Source organism: Podarcis gaigeae (assembly GCF_964106915.1).
Source record: "Podarcis gaigeae genome assembly, chromosome: 12".
Classification (NCBI taxonomy): Eukaryota; Metazoa; Chordata; class Lepidosauria; order Squamata; family Lacertidae; genus Podarcis; species Podarcis gaigeae.
The window spans coordinates 43,125,765-43,150,873 of record NC_139688.1 but is presented as its reverse complement, the minus strand read 5'-3'; the positions used below and the strand labels follow the sequence as shown (position 1 = coordinate 43,150,873).

The 25,109-nt window shown below is 42.3% G+C and overlaps 1 protein-coding gene across 5 annotated transcripts in view; it reads left to right on the top strand.

The window, feature by feature from the left end:
• Positions 1 to 25,109, top strand: part of EOMES (eomesodermin) — a 155,887-nt gene continuing 130,778 nt past the window's right edge. For 2 of the 5 annotated variants that reach the window (XM_083705816.1, XM_083705818.1), the window contains exon 1: positions 3,579 to 4,520. The gene's annotated coding sequence lies outside the window, so the exon portion shown is untranslated. Of the gene's footprint in view, positions 773 to 3,577; positions 4,521 to 25,109 lie in introns of those variants that run through there. The other 3 variants (XM_083705817.1, XM_083705814.1, XM_083705815.1) reach the window with 3 other exon arrangements.

Genomic DNA, 25,109 nt, shown 5'->3' with positions numbered 1-25,109 from the left:
CCTACTCGCTGTGCAAATCCCCCACAATGCCCCTGTGATGGGCTATGAGGGCTCAGTGGTTCCTGTGCTGGCACACTTGGCCCCTTGACTCCTGTCTGCACCAACCAGGCAATAACTCATGAGAAGACCACATGTGGACATTGCCTGGAGGCTCCCCCTGTGAGGGAAGAAGTGTTGGGCCTTCTCTACTGGCTTGCCTGGTGGCTGGGAAGGAACCCAGCTGCAGTGCCTTAGGCTGAAGGGAAGGGAAACAAAGAGGATATATGAAATGCCCCAGGGAGCTGAAAGAAGCCTAGTGGAGACAGAGGGGAAAGGATGCGTGCCTAAATAAGGAGTCTCTACAGAGATTTGAGAAAAGCTCTCCTTGTTTCCCTGTGGGGTGTGTGTGTGTGTTCTTCAGGCTATACATTCAAGCCCCACTGAATGTGGTTTGAGTGGGGTGTCAACAGACTTTGCTGCTCTCCGTGGTTGTCTAGGAGGAGCCGTGGGTTCAATCCTGCCAAGGACATGGAGTCAGAGGATCTCTTTGAGGGAAAGCCTTCCTTGAGGCAGCTCTGGGAGGAACTGGCTGTTCCTGGTGTTTGGGACTTATTCCTGAGGAGCATGGACTGAGAAAAAGGAGAATCGAATGCACTGAAGGACGCACAACACTTTGTAGAAGATGTCTGCTAAAGGGACTTGGGGCTGGGAAGAATTCAGGCCAGGGCTGAAAACGGAAAATATGAAGCAACATTTGTGGAAGAAAGCCTGATATGCAGAGGAGCTGAGGTGAGTCTCTGCCTATTGAAGTATAGAGCATGCCCTCTTTGATGTGTCCTTTCCATAGGGGCAGTGCTTTCCCCCCTAAAAATAAATAAATGTTTAGGGGTACTCTCATTTTCCTACTCATATTGAAATACTGCCCCTCAATGAGGCCAAACATAGATTCCCAAAAGGTTTAGAGCTATGCGTACCCCCAGAAAAAAAGCACTGCATAGGGGTGTAGCACAGCCCCAGAGAGAACGTGCTAAGGGCATTGTGGGAGATTAAAATGGTGACTAGACCCAACCAGTTGGTTATTTTTGGAGACGGGGGGCAGAAAAATAAGGATGGGGAGGGCTAAAACAGGCATCAGCAATGGAGAGGGTGCAGTTGCTTAATAATGTGGGACAGGGATGGGGAGCCTGCCTTCAGATGCTGTCAGACCCACAACTCCCAAACAGCCCTGTCAATGTGCAGGTATTATGTAAGTGCTCCAGCCACAGGTTCCCCATCCCTGGTGCTGGGCTTAAGTTGTTTATGGATACCTGAGTGAGTGTCTCCATTCCCATCATTCAGTACAGACACTGAGGTTTAGCTCTGAGGGGCTTCTAGCAGTTCCTTCATTGCAAGAAGCAAAGTTCCGTTTCTTTACTTTTTAAGTTTTTATTTATACTTTTCGAGTTTATACATTTCATTAGTTTTACAATCAATTTAACATTTCAAGGTTTGACTTCCTCCTCTTTCTGTGGCTCCTTAAATTTCTTTTTTAATATCTTCTGCATATCCAAATTCATTTCATTTGCTCATTTAATAATCTACTTTAAATATATACTTATGAAACTGCAGGTTATTACAAAAATCCTGCCAATGTTTTTATCTGTTTGCAATTTATCTGTAAATATGTAATAAGTTTTTGTATCCATTCTTCCTTTGCTGGAACTTCTGCTTCTTTATACTTTTGGGCAAGTAGCATTCTTGCTGCTGTAGTAGCATACATAAATAAATTTCTATACAATTTAGGTAGCTCTGTCCCTATAATTCCCAGAAGCAAAGTGTCAAGGAACCAGGCAGAGGGCCGTTTCAGTAGTGGCGCCTGCCCTGTGAAATGCCCTCCCATCAGATGGCAAAAGTTAAACAATTATACAACTTTTCATAGACACCTGAAAGCAGCCCTGTTTCAGGAAGTTTTTAATGTTTGATGTTTTGTTTTGTCCCTTTATAATTTATTGGAAGCTAGTCTGAGGGGCTGGGGTAACCCACTCAGATGGGTGGGATATAAGATGTTGTGGTTGTTGTTATTCAGGTTTAGCAAACGCGTCAGTACACGTACTACGTATCTGATTTTAGCATTGTATCATGATAAGTATTTTACGGCAAGGTGGAACCTTTAGCTGAAATTAATTACCAGGAGCCAGGACCAACTTTAGTGGTTCAATATGGGGCACCATTTACTCAGAATTACAGGATTTACTGATTATGGGCTTCTTCTAATAGTGTCTCCTCTAGGAATGATTTTGGAGCATACACAATAAAAGTCTATTATCAAAACTGGCTGTTCATGTAAATTTTTAAACACATTTGTGGGCAGGAGTTCCTGAGAATCTAACACCCTGTTTGGGATTCTAAGGCTTAGAGGCTGCATCAGCCAGGAAGAAAGTAAATAACTTAATTTGGAAAAAAACCCGTTCAACTTTGATTTAGGCTATAATATTTTTAGGGGGGAAATATCACTTCCATGTCTGCTGAACTTTAATTCTCATACTATGTTTTCTTTAACAAGAAAATATAACCCAAGCAATGAGAGTTGTTTTCTTACTGGTATGGTGGCATGTGTTTGTGAGTTTATAATATGCTCTGAACCAAGGATGAGGAACCTTTGGCTCGTGAGCCACATTTGACTCACCAGCTCCTCCCCTTCTGCTCTGTGAGGCAGTTTTTTTTAAAAAAAAAACCTTGCTCACATTACATCATATGTGACATCGGGGTAGGGCAAAAAAAGGAATAATCATAACTTAAAGTGAGTTAATGAGCAGGGTAAGTATGCCTTGTTCCAGAAGCACCAAGCTCTGTTTGGGCAGTGGTTTCAATGGAAATTGCTTGATTATATTCCTAAGCATGTGAGAACCAGCCGGCTGTCAGGTGCTTGTGAAGCTCTGTACCAGGGGAATATTTGGTCCTCCAGATGTTGTTGAACTACAGCTCCCATCATCCCCAGTAAGCATGGCCAATGACCAGGGATGGTGGGAATTGTAGTTCAGCAACAACTGTTAGGCCAAAGGTTCTCCACACTTGCTCTGGCCAATGGGCTTTAACAGGTGGGTGGGACAAGCCATCTCTCAATCATCTGATGTCATAATAATGTCAGGTGGGCTATTGTGCCAACTTGTCAAAGTTGGCCTATGGAGTGAGAATCTGACCTACTGGTTGCCCACCTTTTTGTAAACTAAAGATTCCAGTTACTATCTTCAGTTGTTGCAGTTTCTTGTTTTTAACGGCATACTGCAATGAGAACTGAACTTTCAGTATATAGCACTGTGAAGACCATATGCAGCCTGTTGACACTTAGGAGAACCCTTTAATTTTTGTCAAATTCATAAGAACCCTTAGTCCATGAGATGTAACTTTGAAAGCTGTTTCATACAACCACCATGTTACAACCTTGCTATTTTCACATCGTCAGAAAAAAAAGAATGTGTGAATCAGGTCTTATCAGGTGATTCCTCTGGCACCCTCAGTGATGACCTGTCTTCCATCATGATTCCCCGATTCAATGAAACTCTTTCTCCTTAAATTACTGCCCAACCCTGACACACGCAGAGTTTCAGACCCCGTTATAAAAAAGAGACGTGCAATGAACAATCCTGCTAATCCTGTTTTATTGCAAGGGAAATGCCCCTTCAGGAAACACCTCACATAGTCTTTTCATTTCTAAGTATGGTTGATCTCTCTCTGCTGACTCAGATTCACAAAGATGGAAAGTCTTTGGTATTTCATAGTCTGATAGTTGCTTCCACGCATAACAGAAAATACCTAAACAGAAGGTTGATTTTATTAGGATGGCATAGTTGTTGTAGTGATGGGCCTGGTCTCTCCCAGATTCTTCTTCATCTTCAAACAATAGTTGGTAGTGAGGCTGGTTTAGAAAAAATGTGGTAGGTTACAGGATTCCTTGGCAGTTTGAAGGCCATGTTCGATCTTTTTTAGGCAGGCAGAAGATTGTAATTTCTCTCAGGCTGGTGTCCGTACTTTCCCTTTCTCTTTTCTGTTCTTAGCCTTAATAGCCAGCCATAGAGAAGGGAAAGGATACTTTTTCTAACGAGTCTTGCTGAAGGCAATTCGCCTGGTGTATTTTCTTGGCATGACTTGCCTCAAGGCAGTTTGCACATCTGAGGAAATTATGGAGGGGCGTCGTTCCTTTCTCCTTAGGCGTTCAGCTTCCCCGGACACTTTCCTGTAGATGCCATCTACATAGGAGTGCAACATGCCCCAAGCATCTCTGGTCATTCGGAACTTGTTAGACCGGATCCTCCTTGGCAACTTGGAGGCAGTTCTAATTCTTGGTTTCTGCCTTCTGTATCTTTTCACAGACCTTATAGTTCTCTTTCGGACTGTGTGCCTTCTCCTGGCCTTCCCCCTGTACCGTGGTCGTGGTCGTGGCCGTGGTCTCCTACGCATTAGTCTCCGTGAAGCCATTTTGTTTCATACACCGAGACTGCAAGACTGCTTGTCTGTCTGCCTGTCTAACTGCCTGCCTGCAAATGCCTGAACCTTCATTGGAGGTAAACTCTTATATAAGGCTGGTTATTCAAATGAGCAGGCACTTCTGTGCCCAGTGATTGGTTGACTGGAACAAAGACCATGTGAACTACCTCATAATACCTGATTGTGACCCATGCTGAAATGAAAGAGATCATGGTTTAGTTTGACTAAAGGACTGTATCTGGGACTTTCCTCATGTTGTTGTATGCTCCAGTTCCCTGATCCATTCTTTGTGATAACAGTAGTATCCCATGACATCAAAGTTAGGCAAAATTCAGTTCTTCAGAAAACCAATATTAAAAAACATTGTGTGAACTAGGTTTCCAATTCCAGTTTGGAGGCAAACTATGGTTTGTGGCAACTTTCCCCAAATGGCTGCTTTCGAGATGGCTTGGACTACAACTCCCATCAGCCCCAGTCAGCACAACTGGACTAGCTGGAGCTGATGGGAGTTGTAGTCAAAAACAATCTGGAAGGCACTGGGTTAGGGAAGGCTGTTTTATGGCAACTGTGGTTTGCCTAATAGAGATGCCACATCAGACTATAGTTTATCAGATCCCAGCACAAACTGCAGTTATCACAGATTAAGAAGTAAGGAAGAAAATGTTAGAACATGGGTGAAGGAAGTGAGTTCACAAGCGTAAGATTGCCAAGCTATATTTTATGCTGATCATTATTTTAATAGTAGTCTATCATGGTCTAGACTCTGGAAGGGAAAGTATTGCCTCAGATGCTAACATCAGTATTACAGCACAGCCTGATTTAAATGATTTGTGGGCCATATTCTTGTTTCTTTTTCTGTTGCCATGACATCTTACCTCACAGTATGGCTCTTGCATCACATTCTTTTCTAGTTACCTAAACACTGTCCTCGCTTAACCTTTTCATAAACCACAATAACAGGCAAAAGGCCATGTTTGTGAATCTTATCTTTGATCAGGTCATAAACATTTATTAAAAAATAAGATGCCAGAGTGGTTTATAGTGCATTCAAACAATAAAACAGTGATGGTTGCATTCCGGGTATATGGATACTGAGGCGTTTGGATACTTGTGGAAAACATTTTAGCTATTTAGGGGTCTATAACAAAATTAAGAGAGGCCCATAGCTGTCAACTGTCCCTTATTTGGCGGGAAACTCCCTTATCCCAGCGCCGTGTCCCTTAAATTTGGTGATGTCCCTTAAATTTCCTGAGTTTCATGCTCACCCGGCTCGGGAGGGAAGCAGTGGCTCGGGGTCCTCCGCCGCGAGAGAGAGCGCGCGCACGAGCTGCCGTGTCTCCATCTCTCCCTTTTCCCCCTCAGGGGCGCGTCATGAGAAGACGGGCGGCAGCGGGCGGACAGGCAGCCCCTCTCTTGCGAGACTTCTGCCGCGCTGCCAGGGGAAGCCGGAGGCAGCGGCGGCGGCTGAGGAGGCGGCCTGAGGGAGGAGGAAGAGGAGGGGATGGGGAGGGACGCAGAAGGTCGGCGCTTCAGCGGTCGCCATGGCACCGCAACCGCCTCGTGCCGGGCTCGCGGGTGGCATGGGCGAGAGTCTCTCTCGGGCGGGGAAGGGCCGATGGAACTCCTCATGCCAGGACGATGGCAGGCCAGGCGTGCTGCCTTGCATACCCTCCAACTAGTGCAGCATCTTAATGTAGTCATTTCCCCCTCTGCATCCCTTTCATAACTCTGTTTTTATAAATCATTTGTCCATCCATAGTTCAAATTTTTACTACAAGTTTTCTGTCAATCCTACCAATGTATGTAACTCTTTACAATAGCTTTTCAACTAAATTATAAACTTTCCCCATTCTTTATTAAAGAGGTCCTCTTCCTAGTTTCTAATTCTGCCTGTAAGCTTTGCCATCTCAACGTCGTTCATCAGTTTTGTCTGCCACTCTTCTTTGGTCGGAGTTGTAGACCCTTAGGATCATCTAGTCCAACCCCCTGCAAAACACAGTCGGTGGCAGCAAAAGCAGCATGGTTCCATCAGTGGCGGATTTCTGTATAAGATAAGCCAAAATCCCTTATTTTGGCTGCTGATCCCTTATTTTCGAGGCTGCCGGTCCCTTATTTTCAAATCTGTAAGTTGACAGCTATGGAGAGGCCATAACTTGACATTGCTGTTGTAAATAATGGGAAGGGAAAGGAAAGGTTTGCACTATTTCTAGTCTTCTTTTCCGTTATTAAAAAAGAAAGGGAAATGGCATCAATCCAGTTTAGAAATAATCTTTTACAGGTCACCTTTCTGAGTAATTGGTACTGAGGCTAAACCCTATCACTAGTCAAATCTGTTTTTCTTGTGCATTCCGTCTACAGCACAAAGATGTAAATCTTTTCCAGCATCTTAATCTGTATTCAGATAAGAACCAAAAGACTGATTACAGTGTGATGAATCAATTCCCATGATGAGGCATAAGCTTGTGGATGCCTGAGTTTCATCATTGTCTGAAATGTAGCATCAGATTATGGAGCAACGTCTAGATTTTAACCCATACATTTTAAAGTCAAGTAATTCCAACCCACTATAATAAAATTCACAAAGATCATCACTGCCACAAAACTTTTATTGTAAAAAAATAAGGAATAAAACCCCTTTAAAAACTGTTGCCGTAGAACAGCATATTTCATAGCACTTAATTCTGGGTAAAACAGGTGTGCTCATAGAAACACACATCTGCTTTGAAGCCAAGAAATGCACAAATTGATAATAATGAAACCAAATAATGAAAATAATTATTTGAAACATTTAAAACAGATAAGGAAAAGGGATTTGCACCAGAAATATCTAGATTAGAAACGGATTTGGTCAACTCAAAAACGAAAACTCTTTCAAAGGTGTACTGACTCCTCCTTGACTGGGAAGTCAAGGAGGAAGAGATGAAAACCGCCATGATCAAATGGGCCCAGGATTTCAGGTATACTATAGAAATGAAAAGTGGGGAAAATTATGGAAAGTAAATTGGAAATTTACTGCATGTTATACTTTGAGGGAAAACCTTCAAAAAATGCAATACCGTTGGTATTTGATGCCATGGAAGCTTTCAAAAATGTACAAAAATGTATCTAGTACTTGTTGGAGATGTGGAGTAGAAACTGGTACTATGTTGCACATGTGGTGGCTATGTAAAAAAATTAAGATCTTCTGGGATGACATCTATATAGAACTTTTAAAAATGTTTAGAGTTTCATTTATAAAAAGACCAGAAGCATTTCTACTTGGAATTACAGGATCAGACATTCCTAAGAATGTAAAAGAAGTTTTTTTTATACGCCACAATCGCACCGAGAATCTTAATGGAGAAGTGATAAAATCCCTTCCAGGTCAGAATGGTTACAAAAACTAGCCGAATATGCAGAGCTAGCCCAAGTAGCTGAAAAAAATAAAAGATAAGTCAAAACAAGTATTGCAAAATGGGAGGTTTTCAAATCATATCTTAAGATCAATTGTGGTAGTATGAACTTGGTTGCAGCCTTTGAATAACTTCTGTAGTTGTACTAAGAAAGAAACAAGGATATAAGAGAATAATACTTAAATATAAAATGAATAGATAAATTTATGCAATAAATTTGTAAATATTAAAAGAAGCACGGAGAAGGTGGGAAGTTAGATGTACCTTAAGAAGATTTACTGTCAAAACAGATGATTTTATTCTTTTGTTTATTTTGTATTTGGTGTAACAAGTGTCATAGATGTATGTTTTTTTCTATTTTTGTTGGTGTTTACAACAAAGCATAAACAAAACAAAACCAAAAACTGAAGCTAAGGCACTCTGCACATGTCTCCTCTTCAGCCAGTCTTCTCTGTTTCATCCAGATTTGCGGCTTCTGTCACTTCATTTTGCTATATTAACTCTCCATCTGCCAAACACTTCAGCATGTACTTGAATCCTGCTGCTTTATTGCTAGTTGATATGGCTTTGATTTATCCACAGAAACTCAGCAAGATCAGGAACTTTTAATGCATTTCAATGCCTGGGGTGAACAGTGGGCAGGTTTTGAATTTTGAAGCTACTGAATGGGAATATGTTTCTTGCATAGCACTTTTCCTTTAACAATTGTAGGGATTAAATATCCTTAGAATAATTCTTCTGCTTTAGGACACAATGCAGGATTCAGGTCATACCTTTCGTCTGTAATCTGGATAGTCACCTAAATTAATGCCTATCCCTCTCTGGCACTGTTCTATTCTCTTACAATGAAAACCTTGTGAGTCACTGGCAGGTAGAGGCTGGTTCAAAGGGCACTTTCCAAAACCACAGAGGAGAGTTTGACAGGTGGGTGGTCTGCCCACCTGCCAGTCATGTGGTATCACAATGACATCATGTGATTGACAAGCAGATGGCCCCACTCGCTTTCCCGATTTGAAGCCAAAACTTTCTCCACCCTGACTCAAAAGATAATGCTACCTTGGAATCTAAAGTAATGCCAATCAAAGTTAAATCCTATTAGACCGGCATGGTGCATGTGATCTTTCTAGATGAGTTATTTTAACATCCCTTCTCTAATGTAAAGCACTACAGTAGTCCCATTCTTTAAATCCATTTTATTTAGGTTTTCCTAACATATGAGTGATTTCTGTAAGAGCAACAATAAATTAGTTTACCAGCCTCATATATGAAGATGTACCCCTTTTTCAAGGTCACCCGAAGAGAAATCAAAATGTTCTTCGTTTGCAAAACATACTATAGGGCGTACAACTGCAATCCTATGCACAGCTTCAGCCTTGAAAGTTCTACTGAAAGCAACAGCACTTACATGTCAACGCCTCGGTATGTGTTGTTGTGTTGTCTAAACTTAGGTTCTATGTGATCAGCTTTCTCTACCCATTGTAGTGGGAAGTGCTCTGTCCTTTGAGTCGTTTCCATGAGAGTCTGAATTAGTAGAACTGAGAGTAAAATTCACTCCACGGGTTACTTCTTTACTGGCAGGATTTCATATTTGAGTCTTATTTACAAACAGAATAGAGGGTGGTTTTATGAAGCTTATGTAATCAGAATATGTTTTATTTGAGTTGAGAATAGTTCTGCCGGTAGCATAACAAATCTGGCTACTCTGTTCTGTTCTGGTGCAGTGTGGAATATATGAGGTTGCTGAGATCTTCTGTCGTAGAGAATTCAAAAATCAAAAAAGAGGGGAGGTGAATCAAAATAACTAAGGCTCAAAACAGACTGGCAGGCGAGCCGGTGTAAAGAAAGTGGCTGGCTAATTGTATTCCCTCATGATCCCAGTCCAAATGGACCAGACGACTTGAGTGCATAAAAGAGCACATGTGCCACGAGTTTGAAAATCTCTGGGAATACTAAGGGGCCTTGTGCCACCCCTGATGGAGCTGAAATTGTAGTGAACAGAATGCTGGAACCATGTTGTATTATCAAAGGACATGGAACCACTTATTCCAACTAAACACTTAGTGCTGTCATGCTGGCGTGACAGAAAATGGCACTAAAGCACAGACGAGTGGCTATTTTAGTTTGGATAAATACACTAGATTGTCAAGCCCTGTTCTTATATCAGCAAAAAGTGTTGGGGACATTTGTAGATTTGTCTAAAATGAGATCACTGTATTTTGCTTAAGTAATTTGCCTTCCAAAAAAACGTGTCTGTCCGTGCGTGTGTGCATGCTTTTCCTACACAGTCAGAAGCTGTTTTGCTAGATGTACTCTCAGATATGCTATGTGGGAAAGCAGAAGATAATCCATTTGATGCCTAGGTAAGTAAGTAATATTGTAATGCAAACTAAAAAAAAGAGTGACCCATGCTTCTATGTCAGCTATTGGGTTGGTTAGTAAGAACATGTCTTCAGAATGTCCAACGCTTTAATCCCTGACACATGTCTGTTCATAGAGAAATTGAAGAAACAGGATTTCTAGTCTTCTGTATGTTACTTTTTAATCCCATGAACAAGGAAATTCTGTGGATTAGCACCACATTTGGCTGGTTTGCATATCCGGCTCACATGCTCTCCCCTTCTCTGACATGGCTGTGAGTTATTAGAAAGCTTTTTCTTCCATTTTAGATTAAACACACTTTGCCATGTAGTCTGGGCTTGAGGAAACTGTGGTTTATAATAACTATGGTTAGTGGAAACAGGCCAACTTCAAATCATAGAAGAAGCTGACTTCTTTCAACTAGCCATAATTCAGTTTAACCACACTCTAGGGTGTATGAACAGTATTTAACTACAGTTGATCTAAAACTGAAGTTGAAGCTTTGAATCTCTGCGTCATGACTTTGTCAGAAGAGAAGGAGAGGGAGAGCATGAGAGATTCAGATTTTGTAAAGCTAAACCATGGTTTAGCATAGGATTTTGTTATACGCCATCCCAGTCTCCACAGCAGTGTGAGATTCCTAGTGTGAGATTCTTTACCCAGGTTCTTTATGATATAAGGTTTATTTACACATACCTGTACAACCTGGGCCTACTATGGAGGGCATTACTGTCCTTTTGAATCGCACTGTTGCTTGAGATAAAATATACATCAAGAGATACATACATTTTGCTATGCCCTTCCATCACTATCCATGCTGAGAGGCGCTCTTTGAGAGCGTATCTTTCCCAGAACAAACCCAAAGCAAGTGTAATCTTAATTTATATGCTGTGCCTTATATGCACAAACAGCTTTTCCACAGGCTATGCAGACATTTCACAATGAATCCATGCTGATGGAGCACTGGAGAATAACATGATGCCAACCCAGAGAATTGACAGTGGGGCATATATTCAGATTCCTTTAAATTTTTAATTTTTTAAGAACATTGTTATGTATTTCTCTACTAGGGTAGGAGGAAATATCTTGCCAGCAGTGCTGGAATGCCCTTAGGATCCCCAGCAGCATTTTAAATTATATTTTATGCACTGCGAGAAAGGCTGGAGGTAAACCTTTTAGGTGTCTGCACTGTGTATAAAGTGAGAGTGAATAGTGGTTGTGATTTAATCCAAAACTTTTCAGTCTTTTCCTTCCTTCCTTCCTTCCTTCCTTCCTTCCTTCCTTCCTTCCTTCCTTCCTTCCTTCCTGTTTCTTTCCTTCTTTCTTTTTTTATAATCACCCACCATAAGCTGAAGCTATGTATTTTGTGTGTGATTATGGGCACTCAGCCATTTTAATTCCATTCATCTCCAAGATACATTACCCAAATGCAATTTACATACAGGGTAAGTCCTTTAAAAGAGGCACCGTAGATACAGAGTACACATGTTCCACAGGGCCTCTTTTAAAAGACTCACCCTGTATCTATATTTGTGATACTCCTGCAAGACCCAAGTTGGGAACAAAAACACTGTTGCTGAGGGGTGGACAACAACACTGCTATAAAAGCCTGGCTAGATGTATGCTCCATCGTAAGTAAAAGTTAAAGAAAGCTAAGGTCATAAAATGGCAAGGGACTTCTGTGGGTATTTTCTTTTATTGCTCTTGATATTTATTTTGTAAAGCATAGTGCCTCCTCAGACATGGCAGAGCTCTTGATGACTTCTAGTGGATGGCATATAGGCAGTATATCTTATTAAGGATCACACTGGCAGTAAAGAGCAGCAGCACCAGCCCAGATAGCACTGTTAGAGCAGCCAGGATCAACACCTCCAGCACTTCCAGTATTTCCCCCCTGGTCATGGTGGCTCCAATAGGGGTGCCCCTGCCACCCTCCCCTCTGGCATCACCCAACATATTATTCCCTCCACATTCTCTCCACTAAACATTCAAATAAAAATGAGTGCTGGGCATTTGTTCTTCATTTTATGCTTTTTATAATTTTTTGATATTTTAATTCATTTGTCCACTGCTATGTTTTTATCTGTTGACAGTTTATAAATATTCTTATAAATATAATATAATGTAAATAGAAAATCCAGTGCTGGTTTTAAGAGTACCCCAAGGTTTTCTTGATAACCTTAGTTGTGTTTCAGTGCCTGTTAAAAACTTGCATTACTGATCTTAATACAGTGGTACCTCCGTTTATGAACTTAATCCATTCCAGAAGTCCATTCTTAAACTGAAATGGTTCTTAAACCGAGGTGTGCTTTCCCTAATGAGGCTTCCTGCTGCCAGTGCCCTTCCACCGTTCAGCTTCCGTTCTTAGACTGAGATAAAGTTCGCAAACCGGGACACTACTTCTGGTTTTGCAGAGTTTGTAAACCGAATTGTTCATAAACAGGGCCGTTCTTAAACTGAGTGTATCTAGCTTTTAATAACATGTTTTTTTCTACTCTGGATTGTTGTATTTGTTACTTTAATTTATTGCTGTTTTAAGATACGTAAACCATTCTGAAATTTGATGATGAAGAGCAGTATATATTTAATTAGTTCAGGTGCTATGATACAGCAGCCAAATAATGCACCAGTGCTATGATGAAGTACTGACCTCAACAAAAGGCACTATAAAATGCTGCTTTAAAGTGCCAGGTAGATGTTTAGCTCGGCCCTCCACACAGGACAGTAAACTCCCCACTTTAATATTTCCAGGCCCCCTAGCCCTCTAACTCAAGGAGTTCTCCACCCCTGATTCCTGTCTCACTCAGGAACCTTGCGATCAACTTCCAAAATAATCCAGAGGATTGTGCCTCTGTCCCCTTGTGGTTTCCTAAAGGGGTGATCTCCTTTGGTTGTGTCCCTTTAGAGTCAGCCTTCATTGGCCCTGCCTTGAAAAGCCTTATCAGCAAGGAAGCTTCAATGCTGAAAGACATCTATCACAGGCAAGACTCTCTAACCAGCTTTGCATTGCTGCTCTTCGTTGATGTCCTTGGCAATTGCACAGTCCAAACTGAAGTGGTGAAGGTCAGTCACATGTTCCAAATTTGCTGCCCTTCCTTTCCACTGACTTCTCTTCTTCTCCAGCCGTGGTTCTCACATTTTCCCACATAATAATAATAGAATCATAGAGTTGGAAGGGACCCCAAGGGTCACCTAGTCCAACCCCCCCCAAATGCAAGAATCTCAACTAAAGCATCCATAACGGATGGCCATCCGCCCTCTGCTTAAAAACCTTCAAGGAATGAGAGTCCACCACCTTCTGAGGCAGTATGTTACGCTGTCCAACAGCTCTTACCATCATAAAGTTTTTCCTGATGTTTAGTTGGAATCTCCTTTCTTATAACTTGAAGCCATTGGTTCTAATCCTAGCCTCTAGAGCAGGAAAAAACAAATTTGCTCCACCTTCCATGTGACAGCCCTTTAGATATTTGAAGATGGCTATCGTATTTCCACTCGGTCTCCTCTTTCCCAAGCTAAACACACCCAGTTTCCTCAACCATTCCTCAAGGGGCTTGCTTTCAAGACTCTTTATCATCTTGTCCACCCTCCTCTGCACATTGTAATCCAAGTGTGATCTGACCAAGGCAGAATAGAGCAGTACAACCCCTCTTGATCTAGACACTATTTCTGTCGATGCAGCTTGGAATAGCATTAGCTTTTTTTGCTGCTGCATCACCCTGTTAACTCATGTTGAGCTTGTGGTTTACTAAGACCCTAGATTATTTCCACATGTAAGCCAGGTGTACCCCATCTTATATTTGTGCAGCTAGTTATTCCTGCCTAAGTGAAGAACCTGACATTTGTCCCTCTTGAAATCCATTTTGTTAGTTTTTCGCCACTTCTCCAATTTGTGAAGGTCATATTGAATACTGATTCTGTCTTCTGTTGCATTAGCTGCCCCTCCCAAATTTGATGAGCATCCCCTCAATACCTTCATCCAAGCCATTTATAAAGACACTGAAAAACAACAAGCCCTGGACAGAACCCTGCAGCACCCCACTTCTCATGTTTTTTCCAGGATAACAAGGAAACATTAGTGAGCACTCTTTGGCTTCAGTCAGTCAACCAACTACAAATCCACCTAACAGTTACCTTGTCCAGCCCACATTTTACCAAGATATTCTCTGCAAGAATATCATGGGGACTTTGTCAAAAGATCAAGATACACTATGTCTACAGCATTCCCTAGATCCACCAGGCTTATAACTCTACTAAGCAAAGAAATGAGATAATGTTCTATAAGAAATTAGAAGTATTCTATAAGGTGTAGACAGCAGTCATGAAATTAAAAGATGCCTGCTTCTTGGGAGAAAAGCAATGACAAACCTAGAAAGCATCTTAAAAAGCAGAGACATCACCTTGCCGACAAAGGTCCGTATTGTTAAAGCCATGGTTTTCCCAGTAGTGATGTATGGAAGTGAGAGCTGGACCATAAAAAAGGCTGATCGCTGAAGAATTGATGCTTTTGAATTATGGTGCTGGAGGAAACTCTTGAAAGCCCCATGGACTGCAAGAAGATCAAACCTATCCATTCTGAAGGAAACCAACCCTGAGTGCTCACTGGAAGGACAGATCGTGAAGCTGAGGCTCCAGTTCTTTGGCCACATCATGAGAAGACTCCCTGGAAAAGACCCTGATGCTGGGAAAGATTGAGGGCACAAGGAGAAGGGGATGACAGAGTACGAGATTGTTGGACAGTCTCGAAGCTGCGAACATGAGTTTGACCAAACTGCGGGAGGCAGTGGAAGACAGGAGTGCCTGGCGTGCTCTGGTCCATGGGGTCAGGAAGAGTCGGACACGACTAAACAACAACAACAAAATATGGTGTAGAATATTATGCTCACGTGAAGGAAAGACATGTAGACTGTACAACAAATATGTTTACATGTTATGAGGACAAAGATTGTACATGAAGACACTTTATTAGGAGGAGTTCCACAAATCTTATCAAGGAGAGGGGAATTAAGCTAGCATACCCACAAGTGATAGCAAAGAACATGTCATGGGTAAGTAAATGGACATCCGTTCCAAAGGAGCTGAACTTCATAAGGGCCCTCAATTCCTCTATTTATTTTCCATTTATGTGTATTCCATGGCCATAGGGACCTGTGGCCCTCCAGATCTTGTTGGATTGCAAATCCCATCAGCCATAGTCAGCACTGCCACTCCTGATATAGACCCTCTATGAAACCGATTCCCACTTGTGGCTTGCTCCCACCCACCATATTCATAAGGCACTATTGCTTAGAAAAGTGCTTAGAAAGCATGTCCCTGTGACTTGTCCCCCTTTTGTCAGTCCAGGCACTGCTTTTCTCCATCTCCAAGAAAGGGAGGATAAACGAGCACAGTGTTTAATGATTTAATGAAGATAGTTTATAAGATACCGGTAATCTATTCCTATATTTTGCTCTTTTTTGAGGCATATCCTTCTCTTTGAATTCATTAACTTAGGTAGCTTTCCATAGATGGTGGTGAGGATGATGACTTATAGCGGTTCAAATTCTCATTTCTGATCCAAGGGAAGTTTCTCACATTCCCATTTACATCTTATGCAGACTTTATTGGGACCAGACTTTTTAAAAACTAATTTTCAAAACGGAGACACGCTGACCCACTCTGCACATGCTTCATACAGCATATGGCTGAAGTAAAGAACATCATCTCTTTTGTTCAACGGTGAGGGTTTTAGAAAAGAGAGAAAAAATCTTTCTGGTCCTTTTACTTTCCTGGCCTTCAAATAAAGCTAATTACAAAGGGGGGGAAAGTTGGAACTGGTGGAGAGTGATCATTTAAAGCCATTTCTTTTGCAGAATGGAACAAAAAGAAGTACCGAGGGCATGGATAGGCCCTGGAAAAAAAGAAAAGAGAAAAACCATCTAATGAGGATGTTGAGATAAGTGCTTGTGAAGAAAACTGGCAAAAAAAGAGCTTTTAGTCTAAAATCCATAAATAAGTGGGCATCAGATGGGTACTAGAACATTTATAATAAGAGAGGCCACCAAGCTGTATCCTTCAATGCAAGAGCTGCAACCTTAGAAATCTTATTTCTTAACAAGCTACTTTCTCCCCTTTTCAAATATTAATTTTAAAAAAAGAAATACTTGAAAATTAAGGAGTTTTATTCATGTCTTTGAATCCATTATAGAGGCAGGCACCATCAGTAGGTCTGCTTAAATTTATAATTATGACAGCTGGCCGGCTCCTATCACTCTATGCATGGAGAAGTTCTAAGTGGTTTGGACCTCTGATCTCTTTGGCGACCTTGAAACATGGATGAAATATGCACTAGAGATGTACAGTTTTAGCAAGAAGAGTCACACACAGTCTCCTCTTACAGGCTGCTGCTCCCACCCTTGGCCCTGAATCACTGGGGGCTCGGATCCACTTGGTATACAAAGATGTGTACAGGCCAGATATTTGAGGCTCAGTCTAATTATCCGAGAAGGACTTTGTCCTCACGCATTGTCTGATTCAGCATTTAATGCTACTCTTGTAGGGCATGAAAGGAAAGGGGAAAAACAAATCTGAAAGGGAAACGAGATAAAAGGAGGAAGAAGGGGGGGAAATCTTTTATAGCTCTGTGCTATTTTGATGTCTGTCATCCATTGTGAGCTCTGCTGCTATTGAGCAGGAAGGATGCTTGGTTGAAGGATGGATAGAATTAGTTGTAGTGACCTACCTGCATGCTAAGCACCCAGCTGCCCTGACCATTTTTCCGCCCCCCCCCCACCCTGTATGTGAAACCACATGTACCTTGCAAACTATTTGGCTTGGGCAGGCTAGATGATATAATCTACTTGGTCAACAACTAACAACCAAACTAGACATTATGTTATTTGTGTGAATGCAATCAATATTCATTTTCCCCTGTATGTATGTAGCATCTGTTTGGCGGGGCATAGATGAGGGAGATCTTGAGCAGCCTTGGGGAAGGGAAGGGGAAGGATAAAGTTTAATTATTTCCCTTTTTACCATAGTCCTGATAAAATTATCCCCCCACCCAAAACTGCTGGCTGCATTTCAAAGGAAACCTCCACTGGCGCTACTGGAGACTTTTTTAAAATAAAAAACCCCCACTGTTAGGGAAATGCAAGAAATAAATATAAACTTTTTTTAAAGTACTTAATTCACAAAAGCATGGCCTGGGAAGTGCCTGATTAAAAGCTCACTTGGGATATCACCACATCAGGTAAGCAAGATGTTATATTAAGACCAAAGTAGATAGGGTACAGGGACACAGGTGGCACTGTGGGTTACACCACAGAGCCTAGGGCTTGCCGATCAGAAGGTCGGTGGTTTGAATCCCTGCGACGGGGTGAGCTCCCGTTGCTCGTTCCCTGCTCTTGCCAACCTAGCAGTTCGAAAGCTCGTCAAAGTGTAAGTAGATAAATAGGTACCGCTCCGGCAGGAAGGTAAACGGCGTTTCCATGCGCTGCTCTGGTTCACCAGAAGCTGCTTAGTCATGCTGGCCACATGACCCGGAAGCTGTACGCCGGCTCCCTCGGCCAATAAAGCGAGATGAGCACCGCAACCCCAGAGTTGTCCACTACTGGACCTAATGGTCAGGGATCCCTTTACCTTTAGATAGGGTACAGTATAAGAAATTCATGAATGGGATCTTTCTGGGTTTTCTTTTTTCCTTGTTAATAGTAGCCACAGAAGGCAGAGGACAATTGGGATTGGTACTGCAGTTCTGGAGGGGCTGTTATAAATTCCTGTACAATTTTCCAAATTTACATCTGTTTTCCCAGGGGACAAAACATATAGGTGCCCTGCATGGCATATAGGTGCCTTGCATGGCAAATAGAGGTTGGCAGGCAGTTTTAATTGGGTGGGAAATAGTCCAGGAAAAGGGGTTAAGCCTTCCCAAGCACTATGATCCCATTCCACCCCCATGGCTGCTTTTAACAACAACAACAAGACCCTAGATTAACGATACTGATCTTCTTTCCAGGGTTGTGGTAGATATTTCTTAGGCAAGCCTTTCTCAGTCCTGCTATTGTGAATCTCTTCACTGCAGTGAGCTATGGTTCCTTGTACTCTTCCTCAAATTTGGCTGCCAGGTAAGTAGTACAAGGAGAGCCAAGGATGGAAATGAAACCTCTTTTTGATTCAGCATGCCGTAGCGGTCTCAGGACAGGGATTGTTATTGTTTGGACAGGAGAGGGTTAATAGAGCCTAGAGTGCTCCTGGTGACATAACTCCTGTGCTGATGAACAGTGATACAAAGAGCATGGAGGTAGTGAGTAGCCCCTCTGAGATGGTATGCTCTACCTCTGCTGTTGTCTATGCTGTGGTAACCTCAAGGTTAGATTACTGCAATGTCTTATACATAGGGCTGCCTCTGAAGATGGTTCAGAAACTTCGGCTAGTGCAGAATTTGACGGCCAGGTTCCTCACCAGATCAAGACGGTTCGAGCATATTACACAGATCCTGGTCCGACTGCACTGGCTACCAATTAGTTTCCGGGCCCAATTCAAAGTGCTAGTTTTGACCTATAAAGCCTTAAACGGCTCAGGACCACAATACCTCAAAGACCGCCTCTTTCCATATGAACCTAACCGGACCCTGAGATCACCTTCTGAGCCTCTCCTTCGTGTGCCCCCTCCTTGAGAGGTCTGGAGCATGGCAACACAAGAATGGGCCTTCTCTGCCGTGACTCTGTGGAACGCTCTCCCCAGGGAAGTTTCCCTGGCGACTTCATTACACACCTTTAGGCACCAGGTACCTGGTTCCATTTTAACCAGGCCTTTGGTTGATCCAATTTACATCCTATACCCTTTTAAAATGTGGTTTGTTTGTTTTTTTGTGGGAGGGGGCCATTGGGTTGTTGTTTTTATTCTTACTAGGTATTTTGCGGTTTTATATTTTGATTTTATTCTGTGAACTGCCCTGAGACCCCTAGGTATAGGGCCATATATAAATCCAATTAATAATAATAATAAGCCCACCTTCCCTGATGTCTGCATGTATAACATAAAAATGTCTGTAGGGAAGGGGCCTTTGCATGAAGGCTTTCATGGGATCTGGAACTGGGCTCCAGTTCCCATGGAAACCTTTGTGTGCATAACTATATGAGCAAAGGCACCTCCTTACAGACAGGGTGGGTGTTAGAAGGCCGAACTGCTGGGTAAAGTCCCACTCCTGGTCCCATGTCCATCAACACAGGAGCTATAATGTGCACACAGGGCTTAAGTGCCTAGGGAAATGCCTGAAAGAGAGATACATCACACCTGCTGTGATCTAGTTGCCATGTGTGAAGACAAACAGCAATTTGAGAGAGAGCAATAAAGTCACAGAGAGCTGACTCTTGGACTCTATGAGATATCAGCAATTTGGGGTGCCGGCTGTCTCCCTGCAGACCTGGTTTAGGGGCAGTGGGCTTTGAAGTGTTTTTCACCTAATGTTCAACCAAAGTATTTGCGAATGAAGGCAAATATTGATGTTGTTGTTGTTTAGTCATTTAGTCGTGTCCGACTCTTCGTGACCCCATGGACCAGAGAACGCCAGGCACCTCTGTCCTCCACTGCCTCCCGCAGTTTGGTCAAACTCATGCTGGTAACCTCGAAAACACTATCCAACCATCTCGTCCTCTGCCGTCCCCTTCTCCTTGTGCCCTCCATCTTTCCCAACATCAGGGTCTTCTCCAGGGAGTCTTCTCTTCTCATGAGGTGGCCAATATTACAAAACACCAATAAGCCTCCAGTGATTCCATCAAAAGAAAAGCAAACCTGGCTACGTTCTGCACCCTCAAACTTCTCAGAGAACTGGGGTGAGCATAGTAGCATTAATTTGTGGCTTTCTGTTCTTTGGGAGTCATCAGGCACCACTTTGATAACGCAGATCTTAAAACAAAAAAACACATCCAAGGGGAGTCAAGGTGGCAGAGGCCTGAAGGGAGAGGGCAGAGGAAGTAACAGATAGAAAGCCAATGGAATGAAAAATGGCAGGTCCTGGACAAAGAACACTAAGGGGAGCAGTAAACTGAGAGAAAGAAAAACAGGGGCAAAACCAAAGGAAGAAGGGAAGTTTGCCTTTGATATTTGTCCACCTACTCAGATCTAACCATTATTTATCATTACAATTCCATATGCAATGCCATCATGTGGGAGCATTTGCTAATAACTTTAATAATCCATGGGGACGCAGACTGTGGTCTAAACCACTGAGCCTAGGGCTTGCCGATCAGAAGGTAGGCGGTTCAAAACCCCCTCCTGTTGCTCAGTCCCAGCTCCTGCCAACGTAGCAGTTCGAAAGCACATCAAAATGCAAGTAGATAACTAGGTAACAATCCGGCAGGAAGGTAAACGGCGTTTCCGTGCGCTGCTCTCGTTTCGCCAGAAGCGGCTTAGTCATGCTGGCCATACAACCCGAAAAAACTGTCTGCAGACAAATGTCGGTTCCCTCAGCTAGAAAAGTGAAATGAGACCACAACCCCAGAGTCGTTCACAACTGGACTTAACTGTCGAGGTCCTTTACCTTTCAAAATAAAACATTAATTAAAAAAACAGTGTCTCATATAAATTACACATTATTTTACCACTTCGGCGTCAAAATTTGTCATAAAACAATGCACTTTAAAATGGCCCAAATCAAATATGTTTGCTTGCTTTGCAGTAGGAGGCTGAGGTAGCTTAAAATGACAGTGTGACATCAATTTCACGAGACACTCAGAAAACAAATGTGGTTTCTTTCCAGTGTCCCTAAAGTGTCTTCCTTGTCAGAAATACAAATTCTGTTGTCTCTCATTAGCTAATTAAAACAATGTGATGTTTCAGAACTTTTGAAATAAATTAATGGACATAAATACAGTGGTACCTCAGGTTACATATGCTTTAGGTTACATACGCTTCAGGTTACAGGCTCCACTAACCCAGAAATAGTGCTTCAGCTTAAGAACTTTGCTTCAGGATGAGAACAGAAATTGTGCTCCGGTGGCGCGGTGGCAGCAGGAGGCCCCATTAGCTAAAGTGGTGCTTCAGGTTAAGAACAGTTTCAGGTTAAGAACGGACCTCCGGAACAAATTAAGTACTTAACACGAGGTACCACTGTAAAAACAACCCAGCTTAAAGTAAATGACAATCTTTGTTACATATTAGTGTCTTTAAGCCAGTGTTCCCCAAACATCCGTTAGCTAATGTGTATCTTCCCTACAAATTAAAATTAGAAATCACCAGTCCTAAAAAAGTTAATGATCCGCTACTGTAGACCATTGGGAGTACAGTGGTACCTCGTTTAAGAACTGTCCGGTTTAAGAATGATTCGGTTTACACACTCCGCAAAATAGTGTGTGGGTTTGAGAAGTTTACCTCGGTCTAAGAACAGAATCCGAACGGTGGAAGGGCACCGGTGGTGGGAGGCCTCATTAGGGAAAGCGCGCCTTGGTTTAAGAATGGTTTTGGTTTAAGAACGGAATTCCGGAACAGATAAAGTTCGTAAAGCGAGGTACCACTGTATCTGATTTGTATGTGGTGTTCATAAAATTCAATAATGGTGATGATGATAGATAAGTATTGAAACACTTTTAATGTGGGCTTAACTCTCCGAAACCTATCTGTCTGGTTAAGGCCTAAGAGTGCCTGGGGCTGTCCACAAGGGTAGAAAATGCAAAAAGTCCCAGGTTCAGTTTGTGACATCTCCAGGCAGGGCTGGGAAAGACTTCCATCCGAAACCTTGAAGGGCTGCTTGCCTGCTAGTATAGACATTACTGAGCTAGATGAATCAATGGTCTGACTCGAGATAAAGAAGCTTCCTATATCTCTGTGGTGATGGTATAGCATGGGAATAATCAACTAAACATCATAAACATCTGATTCATTTCAGCAAGGCTGCCTGAGAAATGCAGCAGTGCTGGATGGATGGTACATTGTGGACACGGTCTTCATAGATTCCCATCACATTCTTAGGGATTAACTAATATTGTCTGTTAAATGAGTTATAAATTATAATTATAAGCCACAGCACTTTAATCAAGCAATCACTTGGGGAAAGCCATGTTCAGACATGAAATTAAGAGTCAGTACAGGGGAAGCCAAGTGCTGCGAATTTATATTGATATCACCAAATCCATTCCTTGGGGACGTTAAGTATGAGGACAGACAAAATCAATTATTTCCCTCCTTTCTAGCTTTTCCCTTTTTAAAGAAACATAAAACTGATCTATAACCTTATTTAGGGACGCAGGTGGCGCTGTGGGCTAAAGCCTCAGCGCCTAGGACTTGCCGATCAAAAGGTCGGTGGTTCGAATCCCTGCGGCGGGGTGCGCTCCCGCTGCTCGGTCCCAGCGCCTGCCAACCTAGCAGTTCGAAAGCACCTCCGGATGCAAGTAGATAAATAGGGACCGCTTACCAGTGGGAAGGTAAACGGCGTTTCCATGTGCGGCTGTGGCTCGCCAGAGCAGCGATGTCACGCTGGCCACGTGACCCGGAAGTGTCTCTGGACAGCGCTGGCCCCTGGCCTCTTAAGTGAGATGGGCGCACAACCCCAGAGTCTGTCAAGACTGGCCCGTACGGGCAGGGGTACCTTTACCTTTACCTTTTTATAACCTTATTTTGATACCTTAACATGCAAAAATTGCATATTTAGTGATTGCAATATGAAACAATAAGGCTACTGTACTCAGTCCTGATAATTTACTTAATTAGTTGACTAAGGTGCAGGGTGGGTGTGTATTAAGGTAGTATGTAAATAAGGGCTGGAAACTAGTTTTCTATATATTGACTGCCTTTCTATTTTGTCATGGAGTGTGTGGTTATGAGACTACAGTTCCTCAACAAAGGAAAACATAGCTTTTTTCCCTTCTTTTAAAATTATTTTGTCACATCCAGCTATAATCAAAATTGACCATTTGAATTTTTTTTTGCATCCTGACACCTGTGCTTTCAAGAAAGTCACAGTAAAAAACGTAAAGATGATTTTGGAAACAGCTATAGGTTTTCATGTTGAAGACTTCTGTCTATGGCAACAAATTATGCATCACCAAATGAAAAGAGGACAAAATTTCATATTAAAATTGCATAAACCAATTTATGTGAATAGATGCAAATTTAGATGTAATTTTAAAATAGAAATTCACAGCATCTCATGATAGGGAGGAAGACTTTTGTGTCGAGCTAGCTAGCTAGCTTAACACACACACACACACATACTGCTTTATACAAGTCTCAAAGCAGTTTACAAAATAATAAATACAGTTCACATAACAAGCAATTAAACTGAAAATCTGCATGCAATGCAATGCAATGCAATGCAATGCAGTGCAATGCAATGCAATGCAATGCAATGCTTGGAGCATGTGGCCTGCTACCTGTTTGTTCCAGGCACCTGCTCACCCTTCTTACGATTCTTAATCTTTTTTTTAAAAAAAAGACTTCTACTGTGCAGCACTTAAAATAGAGGGTTCTTTCAGATAGTCTGCTGATAACCCTTCAAACAGAGGACTTTCCCAAAGGCAAGATGCATTACCAACCTCTGCCCGCCTTTCTGAAGTAGAAATATTGTATACATTAACAGAGGGGTAGCCAGTGTGGAGTTTTCCAGATGTTTTTGGCTCCAGTTCCCATCATCCCAGTCCGTTGGCCATGCTGGCTAGGATCAATGGGAACATCAATAGGACATTACACTGGCGCCTTAACAAGTTAGTCCTGGAAAAGATAGCCGATGCACTTTACCTGTAGGGCCTTTAAACAACAACAACCCTACTACCTTTTTGTAGCTTTTGTTCCCTGGGATCAATGCAAGGATAACAGTCCTACCCAACCATTTTAATTGCAACCCTGAAGCATAGTCAGTTGCAATGTGTCTACTGTTTTGTGACGGAGAAGTGAAGATATCTCTACTTAGCCATCAAAGTGGCTATGCCACAAGGGATCTCTCTCTCTCTCTCTCTCTCTCTCTCTCTCTCTCTCTCTCTCTCCCGGTCCCCCAATCCCTCTGTTCTCTTCTCCTATCTCTTCTCCTGCTGTGATTGAGCATTATGAGATGAGTCACGCCTCTATGTGCAAGTCCATGAACCAATTTGTGTGTGGAGTAAATGATACGTATGGATTGCAGAGAACAGGGTTCAGGTCTGGGTCATCACACGCAGAGCTCGCAGCTAATATGAAAGATATAGACCTGGATTACTGTCTGTATTGATTCAGAGAGAGAGAGAGAGACTCTCATTGTCCTTTCATTTAAGTCTATTTCCTGTGCTATGATCACCATTGTCATTAATGTGGCAAGATCGCTCTGTTCTGTACTTACTTTTAATATAACAAATGCCAATTTCCAACAAACAGCATGAAGATTTTAAACATGGGTAGGCAAACTAAGGCCTGGGGGCCAGATTCGGCCCAATTGCCTTCTAAATCTGGCTTGCGGACTGTCTGGGAATCAGCGTGTTTTTACATGAGTAGAATGTGTCCTTTTATTTAAAATACATCTCTGGGTTATTTGTGGGGCATACAAATTCATTCATCCCCCCCACAAAAAAAATATAGTCTGGCCCCCCACAAGGTTTGAGGGACAGTGGACTGGCCCCCTGCTGAAAAAGTTTGCTGACCCCTGAAAAAGCAGGAATGCATCATAAATGTCTTTGTTCACATATTCAAAACAAAAACAATTCCTTCCAGTAGCACCTTAAAGACCAACTAAGTCAGTTCTTGGTATGAGCTTTCGTGTGCATGCACACTTCTTCAGATACCAACTTCTGAAGAAGTGTGCATGCACACGAAAGCTCATACCAAGAACTGACTTAGTTGGTCTTTAAGGTGCTACTGGAAGGAATTTTTTTTGTTCACATATATATCTTTTGAAATATACCAATAAGGCTAATGGCCAGGTTCTGTATACTTTTTATTATTGTTATAACAGGTTTTTGCGTGTTTGGCCTGCTG